Consider the following 20789-nt stretch of genomic DNA (forward strand, 5'->3'; position numbering starts at 1 on the left):
TCAGGGATCACTCCTGGAAGCACTCAGAGGCCCACATGGGGTACTAGCGAGCCAGGTTGGCCATGTACAAGGAAAGTGTCTTCCCCACTGCACTATCTCCTGCCCTGCTAGTGTTCTTCATCTAATCTGCCTTCCTGTTCCTCAGGGATGCTACCATAGTTCCCAGGTATGCTATTCATTCCCTGTCAGACTTTCTGCCCCATCTTCTGTGTTTTCCTAGCGATTTCCTGTCTCTCATCTTAAAGCTTACTGATCTTCTGATCTTCTCTTCAGCTGCTGTTACCCTGCTCAGACCTTCTACTGAGTTGGTTTTTTTTCCCATCCCTTACCATACTCTTCATTTCTGTACTTCCAATTGTAGTTTTCTCATTTCCACTCTTATGCTTTCCTGTGCCATGTCATCGTTTCTTTGAGCTCATTAAAATTCCCTAACACGGTGCCACTAAAGTTACTCTCCGAGAGTAGGGAGGCGCAGGCAGAGACTTCAAGGTATATGACTGGCTTCTGTGTGTCTTTCCCTTTCTGTTTGCTGTGCTGGGGATGAATCTTGAGAGCCTGGGGCCCAGGGTATTGGACCCAGAGTTGCTCTTTTCCTTCCCTGCCTGTCTTCGCCCAGGGGCAGGGTGTATACTCCGTGCAGTGTGAGCTGTGATAAGTAGAGGTAAAGCTGTGGCGGCCGCCATGCAGCTCAGAACAGAAGCAACCACTTGAGGGCCAAGCGGAGGGTCTGGGATTTGAGGGGGGCTGCAGAGATGCCACAGCTCTGCCTTCCTGTTCAGGGAAGAGAGCCCAGGCCTTGAGGCCGTGTCCTGGGCTTCAGGAGCTCCCAGTTGCCTTACATAGCGGGGTGTTGGCACAGATCGAGGAGCCAGGCTCGTGGTTAACACTGAGGTTAACACTGGGACTTTCCAAGCCCTCTCATCTCCCTGCTTCAGAGAATAAAATCCCCCTAATTGCCTGCAGTGCAGGGAAATGGGTGCAGGGTGCTGCTGTCGCCCTCCAGCTGGTGCCGCTGGAATCTGTCAGACATCCCCGCATGGACCCTCTGTCCTGAATCAGCTGGATGCACACCGACTGCAGGTCACTCCACAATGCTCCTTCCCCGCTGGGGTCCCACCAGGTCCCCATCAGAAGCACGGGGCCGTTCCTGAATGCTGCCTGTTTCTGTCCCAAGGTCTGGGGAACATGTAGGATTCCAAGAGATGCTTCCTTGACTCCAAATCCAACAAATGCGAAGCCTTCACATCTCATGCATTCAATATTTATTTGGCTGATAGGAACAGATATCATTTGGGCTATAAAAAAGAGCATGTAATAGGACTTTTTATCTGCTTTTGAGATGACTCTCTCTGAACACTCACCGGCACTGAGCAAATGAAAAGAATGCTGCCCAGCAAGGAAGAACTTCTTTGTTGTTTTTAAGCATAGAGAGTTTGTTGTGCTCTCCAAATTTATTCCTGAAATTAGCATGTCATTTCCGTGGGTGTTTCATCAAATCTTCATTAACTTCAATTTTGCTGTTTTTGCTTCCTGCCTTGGAGGCCCCTTCAACTTTTCAGAGGCTGTCCAACATTTCTGGGGGCCCTGTGTAGTGGCTAATCCAGCCCTCGTGAAGGAGGGGACTTCTGGGTCGGGTAGATCCTGATGGAGGGATCCACTTTCCACCTCCCTGGATTCCTGAACATTTCCTCCTAGTTGCCATGGTGATGGGGCATCTTGAAGGGTGTGGGAGAACTGGGGAGAAGCCCAGGTTTTGGCCTTTGTTCACAGGGAAACTGGATTTGCTTTTCAGAAAAGGGAAGTGGTGGTAGGGTGGTGGTGGTGGTGGTGATGGGGTGTGTGTGTGTGTATGTGTGTGTGAGTGGGGGGGTGGGTGAGGGGGTGGTATGGGTGTATCAGCCTAGTCTGAGTAGAAAAAGAGAGGGGGAGAGAGCACAGGCTTTGTGTGCTAGAGGCCCAAGTTCCATCCCTGGCAATGCCTGGTTCCTGGAGCACCGCCAAAGGTGATCCCCAAGCACAGAGCTGGGAGTAGCTCCCAGCACCAGAAAAGAAAGAGCTCGTACAGAAAGTAGGGCACTTGGCAAATCTTGCACATGGCAAACTCGGGTCTGATCACCAGGAATGATTGCTGAGTGAAGAGTCAGGAAGAAGCCCTGTGAGCCCAGCCAGGTGTGGCTCAAAACCAGAACAAACAAACCCGAGAGGACCAGGAGACAGTGGGCCTCAGGGCCAGTGTGTGCTGTGGGTTCAGGGGTCTCTCCCTGCTCGCTTGCCCTCCAGCTCTTTCGGTGGCCCAGACAGAGGCTCTCATTGGTCGCTACTCCTAGACACTTGCAGGCAGTGCTTGGCATGGAGAATGCCCAGCATGGTGCAAGGGGCACATTACCATGGCTGCAGTCACACTGCACAGTGTTGTGATGCGGCCAATGCCATCCTACTACTGGAGGTGCCGCAGCCCTGCAGGGTTCCTCTGTGGATGCACTTGGGGCTGCTGAATAGGGTTTCCTGATTGTCCCATCATCCAGCACCGCAGACTGGGTCTCTGAACACAGGGGTTTGACACAGCTCAGCCCTGAAGAGAAAGAAATGGTACTTGGGGGGCTGGTTCCAGACAGGACAGCCCTGTCCCTACCCCCAGGTCCCATCTGCTCACAGGGATATGTTGTGGGGAGCCTTGCTGGGGGGTGTGGTTCCTGTGGGGATGAAGAGGGTGAGAGGGGGCAGGGACAGTGAAGTGGGCTCAGCTGGCGGGGTTTCTAGGGGGAGTTAATGAGTAATGAAGCAGCAGCCCCTGCTCCCCACCTCCTCCTCCTCAGAGTGTAACAGGGACCAAGACAGGGAGTCACCACGGAGCCCGCAAACCAGCAACTGCTACCACTCAGAGCCAGCCAAGCCCTCACACCGCCCTCCTGGCCGAGAGGCAGAGAGAATTCCAAGTTTCCACCACAGAAGGGAGTTGATGAAGGGAACCGACAGAGCCGAGCCGGCCCAGGAGATGGGGCTCTGCGGAGGGTGTTCTCAGCACACATGGCTTCCACTGGGGGACACGGGACCACTGTCTCCCCGGGTCGCAGCCCACAGTCACAGGTGCCTATGTCGCCCACAAAGTTCTGGGGATCTGGGGGTCTCCTCCTCTTTTTCAAGGCAAAGGATTCACCCCTCAATTGCCAAGTGTAGGGCTCTGTGCTTGGCAAACGCTGGGCAGTGTTGGCTGAATGTGGCTGCAGAGGAGATAAGTGGGAAAATGGGGTGGGGGACAGAGAGATAGGACAGTGGGTAGGGAATTTGCTTGCATGCGGCTGACCCATATTCAATGCCCTGACAGCACAGATGGTCCCCCTGAGATGGTCACCCGGGAGTGATCCCTGAGGGCAGAGACTAGAGTGATGTCCTGAGCTTCACTCTTTTTTGAAAAAAAAAAAAAAACAAATTTTTTTAAAAGGGGGAAACAAGGGGAAGTTAGGGGTACAGCACCTGCCTCTGAGAAGCAGGTCACCTTGAATGTGGCTCTCCTTTGCAAATTAGGGCTCCTAATTGCAGCCCCAGCTTGGCCAGAAGTGGTAAATGCATGAGCTCTGGAGGCATCTGAGTCATACTCCTCGTTGCTATTTCTGTTTGCCAGACACTAAGAAAGGCCAGACCAGAATGGCTGCGAGGGCAGCAGGAGGGGTGTCTGCCCGCAGAGCAGGGGGGAGGAGAGAGCAGACTTCCCCCACCCTACAGCTAGGAAATGCCAGGGGACACCAGGGATGATAGTTCAGTGTTCACGAAGCAGCTGAAACGTCATGGCTTGAGTGCCACAGGAAGTGGGTCACCCCCAGCTGAAGTTCCCTGAGTCCCAGGTGTCAGGTGGAGGCCTGTTTGAAGTTGGGGGCGCAGGGGGTGTCAGAAAGAGTTAGAGACAGACACCTGGGTGTCTGAGATCCTCCACCAGATAATATCTGACATGTGGCAGACAAGAGGCGATAGCTTTATTTAAAGTTCATGCAATTCAGCGTGTTATGGCAACTGCATGGTCCACTCCCAAAGTTTTGTGAGTTGAGGATATGCTAAGGGGAAAAGATTCCTGCTTGCGAGTCCGAAGGGAGAAGGACCCGTGATCTTCAGTGGAGTGATTCCAAGTCCTTTTTTTTTTTCCTTAATGAAACAGGACAGACATCAAAAGCAGGTGTCTGAATTCATGGGTTAGTTCCTTCTTCCAACCCCAACACTCACCTCACGAAGCACCTGGCACGCAGCACCCACTCACAGAGGGTGCGATGTCCCCACCTGGTTGTCACTGTGACCACGGGGCGACAGGGGTCACCCACATGGTTTTGGTGTGCTAGAGAACTCCCACCCTCTTGTGACAGTCACTAGGACCACACTCAGGCATGTGGGGGAGGGAGGAAGCTGGGGAGAGATCTTTGGCCTTCAAGCTCTCCCAGAAGGTGCTTCAATGCTGGACCCTTCCTGGACCCTTCCGTTTCAATCATGGGCAGGATTTGAATCCCAGTCCTGACACAAGAAATCCTGGAATGTGCCCAGGGCCAGAGTCCAGTCATGAATTACTGACATACTACCCCTGCGTCCTTCCTTTCGACCAGAAGGAAATGACTAGCTTCGCACCAGGCTGTTCATCTCTTGGTCATCTTCCAAGAGAGGCCAGCAGGTGGGGAAAGGGCACAGAGTTCCACAGACCCTTCCCTATTCTAATTTAGGGCCTACAATTCAGTGGCAGACCATCAGCCCTCATCTTGAAGGTCACCTTGGCCACGCCTTACTCCTGGCAACACCTTCTGACCTCGACCTCTTGTGATGGAAAGTGACCTTAGACAGGGAGGGTCCTGCGGGGAGGAGTGGAGGATGTGTGGGCACTGGGAATGGACACTGGGAGAAGAGAGGAAGGCCCAAAGGGTCTATCCAACCTGACGCCTCCACTCTTTAACCCCCTGTCCCAGCTCTCCCCTCCCTGACCGGAAATCCACAGTCAGCTGTGAGTGCTCTGCTATCCCCCTCGCTCTCTGAGTCCCTGAGCTGGTCTTGCTTTGCATAACTTTTTCCCACCCTCATATGGGGTGAAGCTCTGCCTGGGAAACACTTTCTGCTGCCATGGAGTCCTCCCGCATTTACTCCCTTCATGAGACAAGAAGGCATTTTTCTCACTGGCTTGGTCACTGTTGTCCCCCCCGGCACCCGGCACCTCTGTCTGGTCCCCATGCAAGTGGTTGTTAAATGAATCCGTGGTTTTATGGTTTGCTTGGGCAAGTCCCGTGGTGTGGTTCCCGGGAGGATCCGGCTTAGTGAGGGGGCTGAGTTTCCATCCAAGTCTCCCCACCGGCTTCCGGTTTGGGTGAAACTATCTCTGTGGGCACAGATGAGTTTGCTCATTGCTCTTGATTCACACCAAGGACTGTAGGCCATGACGCTTAGCCCACAGACAGCCGTGTTGCACCTTCGCTTTCCCTTTCCTGCTGTCGGTGCAGTGGGGAGTCCCCCACCAAAAACCCTCAGCAAAGAAGGGGCATGCAAAGATGATCAGGATCTCCCAGCTCTCTTGCTCAATGTCTTGACCTGATGCCTCTTAGTAGGCTGATACAGAGAAAGGCCAATTATGAGCATTCAGAGCGAGAGGAGAATGATAAGGCCACTGGACATCTCACCTCGACAGGGGGTGATCTCCCCCGAGACAGAGGCATACTATATAGCAGGTGAATCCTAGGTGCAGACCATGGGGCCTGCCCTTTCCGGCGGGGAAATTGCAGATAAGCCTCATGGGGGTATTAGACCCTGTATACATAGCTCTGTGCAAGCTGACACATTCTGCGAGTAAGTCTTCTGGGAAATGATACAGCCCACCAGCTTGTCTTCTGAGAGATCTAGGGATGTGGGGGCAGGGTGGGCCACACTCAGTGGTGTTCAGGAATATTCCTGGCTCGGTGCTTATGTGCTTATAAGTAGGCAATAATAAGAACATACAAAATACAATAGTGGTTATGTAAAGTATGTGGTGTCTAGGTAATTTGGATTTGTTTGTTTTTCTCTTCACTAGATTTTCTGAACTCTCTAAAATAGACATTTTTTTTTTTTACTTTTGGAGTAGTAAGAAAAAGGCAATAAAATTTTTTTTAAAGAATAATCTTGGGTGATTAGCTGCAGCCAACCTGGTAGTCCTGGTTTGCCTGGTTTCTGGGTCCAGATCCCTGCAGCCTTCATGGGATGGACAGCTGAGTCCCTACCCTATGGGACCCCATTCATCCATGTCTGACTCCATTCACAATTAATTGCCCAGTCCCACCACAATCTCAGATAGAAGTCACTGCAGAGCCAGACCTGGTCCTGAATCATCTGACTGACACAGCTGTGGGAGCAAACAACTGCATATGTGGCCACACATCATTCCCAAAGTCCACAGTACTGACAGCCCAGAAGAAACACAGAAAATTAGATGGGATAGTTACGTACAAGCTCACTGAGCTCAATGAAAAAAGCAATAGCACAGAAGGCTCAACCAGCACCTAACAGCTCAGCAAATCCTCAGACACTGACCTTAATAACACCATTATGAGATATACGTGGTAACAAGCAATATAAAGTAAATTATTTTATGCCTGCTAAAGGGGCAGACTAGGGGTTTGTGTGGGTGACTTGGAAAATTGGTGGAGGGAAGGTTATATTGGTGGTGAGATTGGAGTTGGAACATTGAATACCTAAAACAACATATTATGAACAACTCTGTAAATCACGGTGTTTAAATAAAATTTCAAAAGGGGAAAAAAAGAGTGATCCCAATCTTTATTGAGTTACATGCAAAATATAGTAGAACTATAAAGTATGAAAAAATCAACTACTATTCTTATTTTAGGTTTTACCAATTCAGTCTCTTTTAAAGAAGCTCTTGTCTTATTTGGCACTGTCACCACCCAGGATCTGGAAGATGGTTTTGTACTGTGTTTTAAAGTTAGTTCATCAAAACCACTTTCCACACAGTTTCTGCATTTTCATACCATGATTTCCCCTGTGACGAATATTCTCACTCTTGCCATAGTGGAGTTGCACTTTGATTCATTTCCTCTTTAAGGCACAGAGATCATTTCCAGGTAGGAAGTTTCATGGCACCCTTGGCATGCCAGCCTGAAGAACTTAGATTCCCTCTGAAGATGGCAGCGGCTCACTGGCAGACACGAAGAGGCTGAGCGACACAATCAAGGTTTTATTTCAGAAAGGTCTTCTGGCTGGTCAGGGAGGAGCCACAGGAGGGAGAACTAGGAGCTCCTGCCAACCTTCCTCTCCCCTTGGTAGACTTCGGCACCCATTGTCCACTTCTTCCCTTCACCCTACATGGGATCATACAGTCTTCAACAGGCCTATGAAAAAGTGTTTCTGATCACTGACCATCCATGAAATGAAAATTGAAGGGGCTGGAGGGATCGCCAGTAAGGTGCTTGCCTCACATGCCCTTGACTCGAGTTCAACTCTTGGCATCACGTATAGTCTTCCAAGAGAGTTAATTTCTGAGTACAGAGCCAGGTGTGACCCCAGGAGCATGGCCAGGTATGACCCAAAAACTAAAAAGAAAAAGAGAGAAGAAAAGAAAAATGGTTGAATAAATAGCAGTACTCCTACATAAAAACAAAAAAAAGAAAGAAAGAAAGAAAGAAAGAAAGAAAGAAAGAAAGAAAGAAGTCCAAACTACAAGGAAATATCACCTCCCACTAGTGAGAATGGGCTATAGACTGAAACAACCAGTGCTGGGTGGAGATGTGTCGACGAAGGAGACTCTAGCCACTGTTGATTGGGATATAACCTGGTCTAGTCTCTAGAGAAAACAGCCTAGACAACCCTCCTAAAAAAAAAAAAAGAAAATTCCCAGACAATGCAGCCTTTCTATTCTTTGTCCTCATTCCAAGAACTTCAAAACATTCATTTGAAAGCTGTATGTACTTGTGTTCATTGCAGCATGAAGCACAGTAGCCAAGATCTAGAAGCCAACCAGGTGCCAAATAGCAGGAGTGGATCAAGAACCAGTGGGCTCCAGATGCAGAGGAAACTGCTCAGCTACAAGAAAAGACAGAACCTTGCAATTTCACCACAACTTGGATAGACCTGGAGGCTGTCATGCTAAGTGAAGTGAGCCAGAGGAGAAGGGCAAATACTAGATGTTCTTGCTCAACTGTGAGCATAAAGAAACATGGCACAGACAATCCCCAATTGAAACAAACCCTGAGATTCTGCCAACAGAACAGTATTTGCCAAGAGTTCAGGGTGAGGCTGGGAGAGAGGCTCAGGGAGACAAATGGATCTAGGGACAATGGTGCAAGGAGATTGGCTCTCTGCTGATGGGCACGGCACACATAAAATATTGTATGACTAAAATATGAATATTAAGACTGTTGTAAATCATAATATCTCACTAAAAACACTAAAACTTTTGGGAGAGGTTGGGCCACACCCACCAGTACTCAGGTCTTACTCCTGACTCTGTGCTCAGAGATCTCACGTGGTGGTGCGGGGGGGGGGGGGGGGAGCTTATGTGGTACCAGGGATCAAACCTGGGCTGTCTGCATGCAAGGTAAGCGTCCCACCCCTTGTATTATATCTCTGGACAAAATGTTTTAAAATTTAAACACAAGGTACAGCCCGCCCCCAAGGGCCTGGGTCCCTCTCTGGGCACGCGCAGCTAGAACCAGCCCCTAGAAACCCGGTTTTCAACCCCTGATCTGCGTGGGACGGGCACAGAGGCCCAGCTCTGGGCAACAAAGCTGAACGGCTCCAATTCCAACAGGTACAGCCCGCCCCCAAGGGCCTGGGTCCCTCTCTGGGCACGCGCAGCTGGAACCAGCCCCTAGAAAGCCGGTTTTCAACCCCTGATCTGCGTGGGACGGGCACAGAGGCCCAGCTCTGGGCAACAAAGCTGAACGGCTCCAATTCCAACAGGTACAGCCCGCCCCCAAGGGCCTGAGTCCCTCTCTGGGCACGCGCAGCTAGAACCAGCCCCTAGAAAGCCGGTTTTCAACCCCTGATCTGCGTGGGACGGGCACAGAGGCCCAGCTCTGGGCAGCAAAGCTGAACGGCTCCAATTCCAACAGGTACAGCCCGCCCCCAAGGGCCTGGGTCCCTCTCTGGGCACGCGCAGCTAGAACCAGCCCCTAGAAAGCCGGTTTTCAACCCCTGATCTGAGTGGGACGGGCACAGAGGCCCAGCTCTGGGCAACAAAGCTGAACGGCTCCAATTCCAAACTGGAGACATTCCCAACTCCTCGCCCAGTGCCAGGGACTCTTTCCGGAGCCGCGGCCGCTGACTCGGCCGCGAAATATTATCCCACTACATATGCCATAGGAACTATAAGCTACCTTCTTAGATGGAAACTTCTCTATTTTAGCTCAGCCACTAGAAACACAGTAGCCAATAACTCATAAGCCTATCTTAACTCACACTGCATATCAAGCAGAATAGTAACAGTGAACGTGAAGGACTAAACCACACCTCTCACAATGGTAAAGCAACGCAAAAGCCCACCAAACTTTCATATTGAAGAGTCTAGCCCAGATGACACCAACAGTACTGTAGTGTTAGACAACCTCTCTGACAAGGAATTCAGAAGGGAGCTACTTAGGATGCTTAGGGAATTAAAAGAAACAATGGAAACCAATGCCAATAGAAGACAAGAGGATCTGAAGGCAGAAATGAGGAAAATGCAATCAGAAATGTCAGACCTGAAAAATCTCGTAGGCGAATTGAAAAGCTCAGTGGAAGGCCTCAGCAGCAGAGTAAGAGCGGCTGAGAACAGAATCAGTGAGCTCAAAGATGAAGTTCAGAGACTCTCCAGAAAAGAGCAGAAAATGGAAAAGAGACTCACAATTCGGGAACAGATGGCAAGAGAAGATCGTGATGAAGCCAAGAGGGGTAACATAAGAATTATTGGAGTCCCAGAGGTACAGGGAGAAAACCTCGATGAAGAAGAAACTGTCAAAGAAATCATTGCTACAACATTTCCAGAGCTGAAGAAAACTTGTGACCACATTCAGGAGGCCCGAAGGGTACCAGCTAGAAGAAATCCGAATAAAAATACCCCAAGACATATTCTGATCAAAATGACCAAAACCTTAGACAGAGACAAAATTCTGAAAGCAGCAAGATCGAAGAAAGAAATCTCTTACAAAGGAGCATCCTTAAAATTCACAGCTGATTTTTCTGATGAAACCCTCATGGCCCGAAAACAGTGGTGGGACATAGTAAAAAAACTCAATGAAATAAATGCCTCCCCAAAAATACTTTTCCCAGCAAGACTCTCATTCATAATAGAAGGAACAACACACAGTTTCACAGACAAACAACAGCTCAAGAACTTCATAGACTCAAAACCATGGTTACAAGAACAACTAAATGGACTACTTTAAGGCAAGAAAGGCCCCTCAAATACACCAAATTTTAACAGAACAATGGGACAAAATCCCATAACAATTATCTCTCTCAATATCAATGGGCTAAACGCACCAATTAAAAGACATAGAGTGGCAGGATGGATTAGAAAATTGAACCCAACATTCTGCTGCCTGCAAGAAACGCATCTCAATAGTCAAAGCAAACACAGACTCAGAGTCAAAGGCTGAAAAACAATCCTACAGGCAAACAGCTCCCATAAAAAAGCTGGGGTAGCCATCCTTATATCAGACCACATCGATTTCAGAGTGAGGAAGGTCATAAGAGACAGTGAAGGCCATTTCTTATTGATCAAAGGATCTGTACAACAGGAAGAACTTACAATAATAAATGTATATGCACCTAATGAGAGACCAGCAAAGTACTTAAAACAACTACTCATAGATTTGGAAAAAGACATCAATAGCAACACAATACTAGTGGGAGACTTCAACACTGCTTTGTCACCTCTTGATAGATCAACCAGACTCAAGCTTAGCAAGGACATACTTCATTTGAGGGAAACAATGGAAGAAAGGGACTTAGTAGATATATACAGGACACTTCATCCACAAAAAGCTGAATACACATTCTTCTCAAGCGTACATGGAACATTCTCCAAGATAGACCACATGCTGAGCCACAAAACATGCCTCCATAAAATTAAGAAGGTAGAGATTGTATCAACAATCTTCTCAGACCATAATGCGCTGAAATTAGAAGTAAATCACACACAAAAACAGAAAACTAAATCAAACACCTGGAAATTAAACAGTGCACTATTGAACAACGAGTGGATTAGACAGGAAATCAAAGAGGAAATCAAAAGATTCCTAGAAACGAATGAAAATGAGAACACGAGTTACCAAAACTTATGGGACACAGCAAAGGCTGTGTTAAGAGGAAAGTTTATAGCTCTACAAGCATTCCTCAGGAAGGAGGAGCGAGCACACATAAGTAACCTAACCTCACAGCTTAAGAGCTTGGAGAAGGACCAAAAAAAGGAGCACAACCCGAACAGGAGAAAGGAAATAATAAAACTCAGAGCAGAGATTAACAAGATGGAAACCCAAAAAACAATCCGAAAGATCAATGAAACCAAAAGCTGGTTCTTTGAGAAAATTAACAAGATCGATAAGCCTCTAGCAAAACTCACAAAGTAAGGGAGAGAGAAAACCCTAATAAACCGAATCAGAAATGAAAAGGGGGTCATTACAACAGAAACCACAGAAATTCAGAGGATCCTCAGGGAATACTTTGAGAAGCTTTATGCCACGGAACATCAAAACCTGGAGGAAATGGATAAATTCCTAGACTCCTACAGACTCCCAAGGCTGAACCAAGAAGACCTGGAATACCTGAACAGACCTATCACCATCAAGGAAATTGAAATGGTAATAAAAAGTCTCCCCAAGCACAAAAGTCCTGGCCCGGATGGATTCACTAGTGAATTCTTCCAAATCTTTAAAGAGGACTTACTCCCAATGCTCTTTAAGCTTTTCCACGAAATTGAAATATCAAAAACACTTCCGAACAGTTTCTACGAAGCAAATATCACACTGATAACAAAAGCAGACAGAGATACCACAAAGAAAGAGAATTACAGGCCGATATCCCTGATGAACACAGATGCAAAGATCCTCAACAAACTACTAGCAAATAGAATCCAACTACTCATCAAAAAGATCATACACCATGACCAAGTAGGATTCATCCCAGGGATGCAAGGATGGTTTAACATTCGGAAATCAATCAACATAATCCACCATATCAACAAAAGAAAAGATAAAAAGCATATGATCATATCAATAGATGCAGAGAAAGCATTTGATAAGATCCAGCACCCCTTTATGATGAAAACCCTAGCCAAAATGGGTATAGAGGGGACCTTCCTCAACATAATTAAAGCCATCTACCACAAGCCTACAGCAAGCATCATCCTCAATGGGGAAAAACTGAGAGCCTTCCCTCTAAGATCAGGGACGAGACAGGGATGCCCACTCTCTCCACTGCTGTTCAATATAGTACTGGAAGTACTTGCAATAGCGATTAGGCAGGAAAAAGATATTAAGGGCATTCAGATAGGAAAGGAAGAAATCAAGCTCTCACTATTCGCAGATGATATGATACTCTACTTAGAGAACCCAATAACTTCCACCAAAAAACTCCTAGAAACAATAGACTCGTATAGTAAAGTTGCAGGTTATAAAATCAATACCCAAAAGTCCATGGCTTTCCTATACGCAAACAGTGAGAGAGAAGAAAGCAACATGAAAAAAACAATCCCGTTCACAATTGTGCCCCAGAAAATCAAGTACCTAGGAATCAGCTTAACTAAGGAAGTAAAGGACCTGTACAAAGAAAACTACAAAACGCTACTTCAGGAAATAAAAGAGGACATGAGGAAATGGAAAGATATCCCCTGCTCATGGGTCGGGAGACTTAACATTGTCAAAATGGCAATACTACCGAAAGCATTGTATAAATTCAATGCAATCCCTATAAGGATACCCATGACATTCTTCAAAGAAATGGAGCAAACACTCCTGAAATTTATATGGAACAATAAGCCCCCACGAATAGCTAAAGCAATTCTTGGGAAAAAGAAAATGGGAGGAATCAACCTGCCAAACTTCAAACTGTACTACAAAGCAGTAATAATTAAAACAGCATGGTACTGGAACAAAGGCAGAACTGCAGACCAATGGAACAGGGTTGAATACACTGACATCTCCCCTCAATCATATGCTCATCTAATCTTTGATAAAGGTGCAAGTAATGTGAAGTGGAGTAAGGAAAGCCTCTTTAATAAATTGTGTTGGCATCACTGGACGGCTACATGCAAAAAAATAGGCTCAGAACTCTGCCTAACACCATGTACAAAAGTAAGATCAAAGTGGATTAAAGACCTCAACATCAGACCAGAAACCATAAGGTACATTGAAGATAAAGTTGGCAAAACCCTCCATGACATTGAAGCTAATGGTATCTTCAAAGATGCCACACCACTGGCCGAGCAAGTGAAAACAGAGATAGATAAATGGGACTATCTTAAACTAAGAAGCTTCTGCACCTCCAAAGAAACAGTGACCAATATACAAAGACAGTCTACAGAATGGGAAAGGATATTCACCGAATACACATCTGACAAGGGGTTGATATCCAGGATATACAAAATACTGGTTAAACTCCACAAGAAGAAAACATCCAACCCCATCCAAAAATGGGCAATGAAATGAACAGAAACTTTCTCAAAGAAGAAATCCGAATGGCAAAAAAGCACATGAGAAAATGCTCTACATCATTAATCATCAGGGAGATGCAGATCAAAACCACAATGAGATACCATCTCACACCTCAGAGACTGGCCCACATTCAAAAGAACAAAAGCAACCGATGCTGGCGTGGATGTGGCGAGAAAGGGACACTCCTTCACTGTTGGTGGGAATGTCGACTGGTTCAGCCCTTCTAGAAAACAGTATGGACGATTCTCAAAAAATTAGAAATTGAGCTCCCATTTGACCCAGCAATACCACTCCTGGGAATATATCCCAGAGAGGCAAAAATGTATAGTCGAAGTGACATCTGCACTTGTTTGTTCATTGCAGCACTCTTTACAATAGCCAGAAACTGGAAGAAACCTGAATGCCCAAGAACAGATGACTGGTTAAAGAAACTTTGGTACATCTACACAATGGAGTATTATGTAGCTGTTAGAAAAGATGAAGTCATGAAATTTACATACAAGTGGTACAATATGGAAAGTATCATGCTAAGCGAAATGAGTCAGAAAGAGAGGGATAGACATAGAAAGATTGCATTCATCTGGGGGATATAAAGTAACAAAGTATGAGATTAATACCCAAGAATAGCTGAGATCAGCACCAGGAGGATTACTCCATAACTTAGAGGCCAGCCGGGTATCCTAGAGGAAAGGGCAGTTCAGATAGAGAAGGGAGCACCAAATAAAGGATGTTTGGAGGATCCTCCCAGGAGGGGAGATGCATGTCGAAAGTAGACTATGGACTGAACATGTTTGCCACTCAATGCCTCTTTTGCAGACCACAACACCCAAACGGAGAGAGAGAACACAGGGGATTGCCCTGCCACAGAGACAGGGGGGATGGGGGGATGGGGGTGGGAGGGATAGTATCCATGGTGGTGGAAAATGGGCACTGGTGGAGGGATGGGTATCTGATCATTGTATAATTGAAACCAAAGCACAAAAAATTGTAAATCTACAACTTTAAAAAAAATAAAATAAAATAAAGGGAAAAAAAATAAAAATAAAAAATAAAAAAAAATAATCAAAAAAAAATTTAAACACAAAAGGAACTCAGCTGACAGTCTTCCAAGAAAATATTAAAATGTCTGCAAGTGGTACCTTTTCCTCAGGGCCTGGGCAAGATTTCACTCAGGGATAAGTAACCCTGGTGGAGGAAAGTGTTTCAGGCACCCCAACGGTTCTTGCAAGACTGAGGGGCTGGTGGACTGCGATTGTGCTAGATAAATGCAGTGACATCTCACTGAGACCTTGTTGGGCAGCATCTCTGGCTGTTCCTGTGACAAGGCTTTTCTCTCTCTCCTGCCAAATGTCCAAGCTGAGCCATGGAAGGAAGGCGTGAGAGAGAAGAAAACTTGAGGAAGAACCCAGTCCTGGAGGAAGAGACCCCCACCATGGTGGCCCCCTGGAGAGAGAACCGGCGTCTGGGATTCCTTAGAGGGACCCTCAGGTGTGCAGTGAGGACTGAAACCCAAGTTGAAGCTACCAGCTCCACGATCATCCCCCTGCATGTCTGCCACCTGAGAGACTTGATGAGTCCCTCCCACAGCTAGATTCGGTGGAAGGTTCCCAGAAACTTTATCCTCGAAAAGAGCCCCTATCCCACCTTTCTCTCCTAAGTTCTCAGCAACTCTACTTTGAGTGCCCTGGCCCCAGCAACCCTTTAACCCTTTGCAATTCCCAAGGACCCAGACACTAAAGGGTTAGGGTTGAGTGGCCATTCTTGGGCTCCAGTAGGAGTCAATTATTTTTGACTAGCCTCTGCCTCCGTTTATACCAGCATGACTTAAGAGATGAGTGAGAATAAAAGAGGAAGACTCACAAATGAATCTTGGAATCAAGTAGCTCGATGCAGAGATGCCTCTGGACCTTGTACCAGGCTGATTCCACCAGAGCAGACATCATCCCTCCACTTGCCCACTATGAATCCTGGTGGCTGCAAACTTCTAGAATCAGTGAAAAACTCCAAGCTTCAAGGGTTCAGGTATGGGTCACTCCTTCCTGTCTCCCTGCCCCTTTGGCGTCCTGGCTGTCTGGCCCATGAACTGTCTTTGGGTGCCATTTAAATGCACTAACGGTCATGATCCAGAGACTCACAAATGAATCTCAGAACCAAGCAGCTCGCTGCAGAGATGTCTCCAGACCTTAATTATTTAAAATTTTAGAATTTCAGGAGTGCAAAATAAGGAGCCACACAACATCTCATGCTATTCATAACAAGCAGTACAAAATGAATTATCTAGCATCTGCCTGTCGGGCAGGCTTGAGTGGCGGTGGGAAAATTTGAAATAATGGTGGAAAGTGTAATGGTGGTGGGATTGGTGTTGAAATATTGAATGTAATCCATTATTGTGAACAACTTAATGAAAATAAAATTTAAAAAAGGAATAAAAGAGGGTGCTGTATCTGTAAGGGCAGGAGCAAAGACCATGTGGTGGCAGGAAAAAGAGGGAGGGGACAGTCACAGGCACAAAAGTAGCCAGGATAGGAGGTGATGAGGTGATGACCAGCACTGGCCCAGAGCCTGTCAGCTCTTACCAGACCACTGCAAATATATCCAGGGGAATGGTTTCCGGCACTCCTATCCAACCAGGAATCAGGCAATGAAATACAGACATCATTAAAAAAAAAACGAGCTTAGGGCAGAGTGGGGGCCTGGGATACTGAGAATACAGATCAGACAGAAGAAGAGCCCTTCCCCCGCACCTTTGGAGTTTCCTCTTTTGTCACAGAAGAGTTTGTGTCAGCCAAGAACAGGCTGGAGAGCAAACAGTCTCCTAGAACTTGTATTTAATCAGCTGTGCCACAGTGCAGGGGGATGTGTGGCTGCACCCCACCCCATGAGTCCCGTCTCAAACTTGATGCATTCCACAGGCTCCAGTGTCCAGGGAGAAGCCAGCCCGCTGTGCTCACTAGACTCTCCCTCAACTCCGTCTGGCTGGTTTCTCTCTTCCACATTAGAAAAACCACTGGAAAGTTGAAGCCAGAACAAAAGCAATTCTTTCTGAGGAGCTCAGGAAAACATGAAGTGGGTGTGAAGGTGGGAGCTGAGTGGGGGCAACTGGTCTACCATCTCATCTTCATCTGTCCCAATACATATTTGCTTCTCTCTCTCTCTCTCTGTCTCTATCTCTCTGTCTCTATCTCTCCTCTCTCTGTCTCTCTCTGTCTATTTATCTCTGTGCCTCTGTCTCTGTTTCTCTCTCTCTGTCTCTGTCTCTTTCTCTCTCTCTCTCTTCCTAGCATCCTTTGCTGAGGGGCTTTTTTTTTTCGGTCTTTCCACATTTGCATCTCCACCTGATAAGACTCCCAGTGGTTGAGCTGACAACCCAGTGGCCAGGGGCTGAGGAGAGCTTCTTCTCAGAGGCCTGGATCACACAGACAACTGGTTTCCTTCTCACTCTGAACAAACCCCTGGGACCCAGGGAAGGCGGAGAAGGAAAATGGTCTTCACCTTAAGAGCTGAGTGGGACTCAAGAGCGAGAAGGCAGTGTCATTATTTCCTGGTCTTGTGGGAGGCCCACGCTTCAGAGGAAATAGCTCTCTCTCAATGGGCTGGAGCGATAGCACAGCGGTAGGCTGTTTGCCTTGCACTCGGCTTACCCGGCTGACCCGGGTTTGATTCCTCCGCCCCTCTTGGAGAGCCTAGCAAGCTACCAAGAGTATCTCGCCCGCATGGCAAAGCCTAGCAAGCTACCTGTGACATATTCGATATGCCAAACACAGTAACAACAAGTCTCACAATGGTGACATTACTGGGCCCGCTAGAGCAAATCGATGAACAACGGGAGGACAGTGACAGTGACAGTGATGGGGGGGACATATTCCAGGCCTCCCAGTGTTCTTGCAGGAGATTCCAGAGCGGACTCTCCTCTCCATGTCCTCTCGGGCCTCCCCTTGACTCCCTGGTGGCTTCAGGCTTGTGCCTTGGAGCACAGTGTCTCCTGCCTCTCCCCTGATGTCTGAGACATCCTCCCTCATTTGCCCCAGTCCCCACAGGGACAACTTCTTCTCAGCTCTCCTCTCTGAAGACTGTGAAATAACCTTGACTCCGTGTACCCCCAGCTCTGCTGTGCATCCTCAGCCAGCCTGAGTTTCGTCTCTGGTCCTGCTTGGCGTCTCTCTCACCCCACCCTACCTGATCTCAGCTAGGGAAGCTTGAGCTCGAAAGTCTGTGTCTGTTCTCTGTGCCACCACTGAGACCACAGGGCCCAAAGACACTTGGCTCCAAGTAGGTGCTGTCTAGATGATGTGAGGATGACTGAATGGCCTTCCAGCAACTTCACTCGCAGGTCATTGTTCTCTCAGCCACTCTCCTCCCAGAGATCCTTCAGCAGCTGAAAGCCTGTCTGAGCTTCTAGGAAGCTGAGACTGATGTAAGCCTCACGAAGCTGCTGGAATTCAGGTGAATGCCTTGTTAGTGTCACCCTGCATTTCCCATTGCACAATTCCCACTAACTCTCTCTGCTCTTCTGCAACTCTACTGATACATTACCAGGGTTTTTGTTTCTTGTTTTTGTTTTCTCGGGCCACATCTGGAAGTGCTCAGGGGTTACTCCTGGCTCTGTTCTCAGGAATCACTCCTGACAATGCTCAAGGGACCATATGGAGTGCCAGGGATCAAACCCAGGTAATCCACATGCAAGGCAAGCATTTGCTGTATTATTGCTCCAACCCCAGCAGTTTTTATATCTTCTTCTTCTTCTTTTTTTTTTTTTTTTGCAGGGCCAGGGATCAAACCCAGGGCCTCACACATACAAGGCATGAGCGCTACCACTGACAAGCAGTTTTTATTCTTCTAGGGGCCCTCCAGTGCTGATGCTGGCTGTTCTGGGGGCCAGCAGGGCCACCCCAGGCAGTGCAGAGATGGGGAGATATGCGTGCTAGGGAAGTGACTCACACATGCTCAGTCTGTACCCCTTGAGCTCTCGTCCTGGATACCCCATTCTAATTCCTCCTAGAATACATAAAGAATGCAACCGCGATAGGTTCACCTTGAACGATGGTGGCGCTGGGCCCCTGGGGACAGAAAGGCTGCATCCACCCACTGTAGTGCTCCAGGCCAAGTGAGTGGAGACGATGAACCCAATTCCTTAGATGAACCCAATTCCTTATCGTAAGAGCTGCTGTTCCCCTAAAGTGTGTAGCGGCCCCTTCCATATGAACTCCTCTGTTGATGAAAAGGAGCATCGCGGAGCCCCACAGTCAGTGCACACTCCCACGAGACCCTTCAGAAAAACTGTATAGATGGGATTCTGGAAGGTTCAACACTGCCGCCCTGCTCACTCTGGAGAGGACAGAGCAGTGAGGAAGGAGACCGCTCAAAGGCAGTGAAGGTCGCTCTCCAGAGTTCTGAGTCCCCTCCATACCTGGAGAGTGCTAGGATGCTTCTGCCCCCTCCAGAAGGCGCCTGGAGACAGGTCTCAGACGTGTACCAGCCAAAGCGCCCTGGCTTTGGAATCTTAATGGCTCCAGCCTTGCTTCTGACAGCGTGGCCCTGACTCCAGCCAGATGCAGCCCCGGTTTCTCCTGAGTCATCCTCTGCACCGAACCTTGGCACCCGCCCAGCTGACAGAGCCTCCCTCTCCTCTCCAGGCCTTCGTGCCAAGGCTGCACCAAGCCTGGGCTCATTAGAAGCCGCCGGCCCAGCTCGCCCACTCAGGCAGACTGGCTCAGTGCTGGAGAGTTCAGGAGCTGTGAAAAATGAGCGAGGCTCGGAGAGCAGGCGAACCACACCCGGGGTTCACGCTCGGCCGGGCAGGAGCCCCGGCAAGGAGAGCAACCAGGAGAACGGCCGTTTCTGCAGTTCAGCAGCTAATAGCCCTTCCCTCCCAGTGAGGGCTTCGTGGTGCCCAGTGGGGCATGGGCGCCTCCCGAGAAGGCGGGGTTCTTGCTGAGCATCTGGGGGCGGGTGGTGCAGCAGAACACCGCCCCCAGAACCAGACTCAGCCTCACCCGTGGGCCTCGTGAATATTCCCTTTCAGGCGGCCTCCTGGGGTCAAGGCACCAGTTCAGGGCCAGCTGTGAACAACTGTCAGGGCTGCTGGTGGCATCGGCTCTGGCTGAGCTCATTTCCAGGAAAGCCAGCAAGAGTGTCCAGTGGCGGGAAGGGGGAACGGGAGAAGGAAGGGGAGCAACCCGTGGGCTGTAACCGGGTCGTCCCTGGCCAGGCCATGACCAGGAACAATCTGAAGAGGATTCAGCATTCACGACCTCAGCGAGGCAGCCTAGCAGGCCTGAGGGCAGCCTGAGGGCCACACTGACCCCAAATCAACCTGACGCCCTCCTCTGCCCTCGAGACCCCCCCAGGTCACAAGAGACAAACCTCAGGTGTCACAGCCACAACAATGAGAAGAGGAAGGAGGAAGAGAGGGCAAAGAGACAAGGACCAGGGGGCTGGGGCGATAGTACAGTGCACAGCGTGGAGGGCACTTGCCTTGCACGTGGCTGACCTGGGTTCAATTCCCAACCTCCCATATGATTTCCTGAGCACCGCCAGGAGTAATTCCTGAGTGCAGAGCCAGGAGGAACCCCTGTGCATCACCGGGTGTGACCCAAAAAGAAAAAAAAAGAAACAAAGAAGTAGAGTTACAGAAGTGAACTTTGGCCCCCCACTTCTCAGCCTGTCCCAGGTGGAGCTCATACCCCCCACCAGAAGCCCTCCCTCTTGATTTGTGAGGGGTGAGGTGGAGCAGAGGTGCTGAGAGGGCAGGGCTGGCACTCCCCTCTGTGAGCCTCAACCCCGGATGGGTGCAAGTGGCCTGTGAGTGACCCAGTGGCTCTTCCTGCCCCACCTCAGTTTCCTGAGTCACCCCCTCTCACACCCACCTTCCATGGGGTTCCTCCTTCTCCACCCCAGAAGATACCAAGGTTCAGGGTGCTGTGACGTTGCCCTTCCTTGACGCACAAGGCTACCCCCTGGGGGCCAGGGAGTTGGTGTAATGGGCAGGGCACTTGCCTTGCCATAGCAGACCCAGGTTCCATCCCCAGTAAACCACTAGGGTCCCCTGAGCCCCACCTGGAGGGACCCCTGAGCACAGAGCCGGGAGTAAGTGCAGAGCACCTCAGACTGTGTCCAAGCCTCCCTCCCCCCTCATCCTCTTCC

The sequence above is a fragment of the Sorex fumeus genome, unplaced genomic scaffold, assembly GCF_029834395.1.
Source record: "Sorex fumeus unplaced genomic scaffold, SorFum_2.1 ptg000002l, whole genome shotgun sequence".
NCBI lineage: Eukaryota > Metazoa > Chordata > Mammalia > Eulipotyphla > Soricidae > Sorex > Sorex fumeus.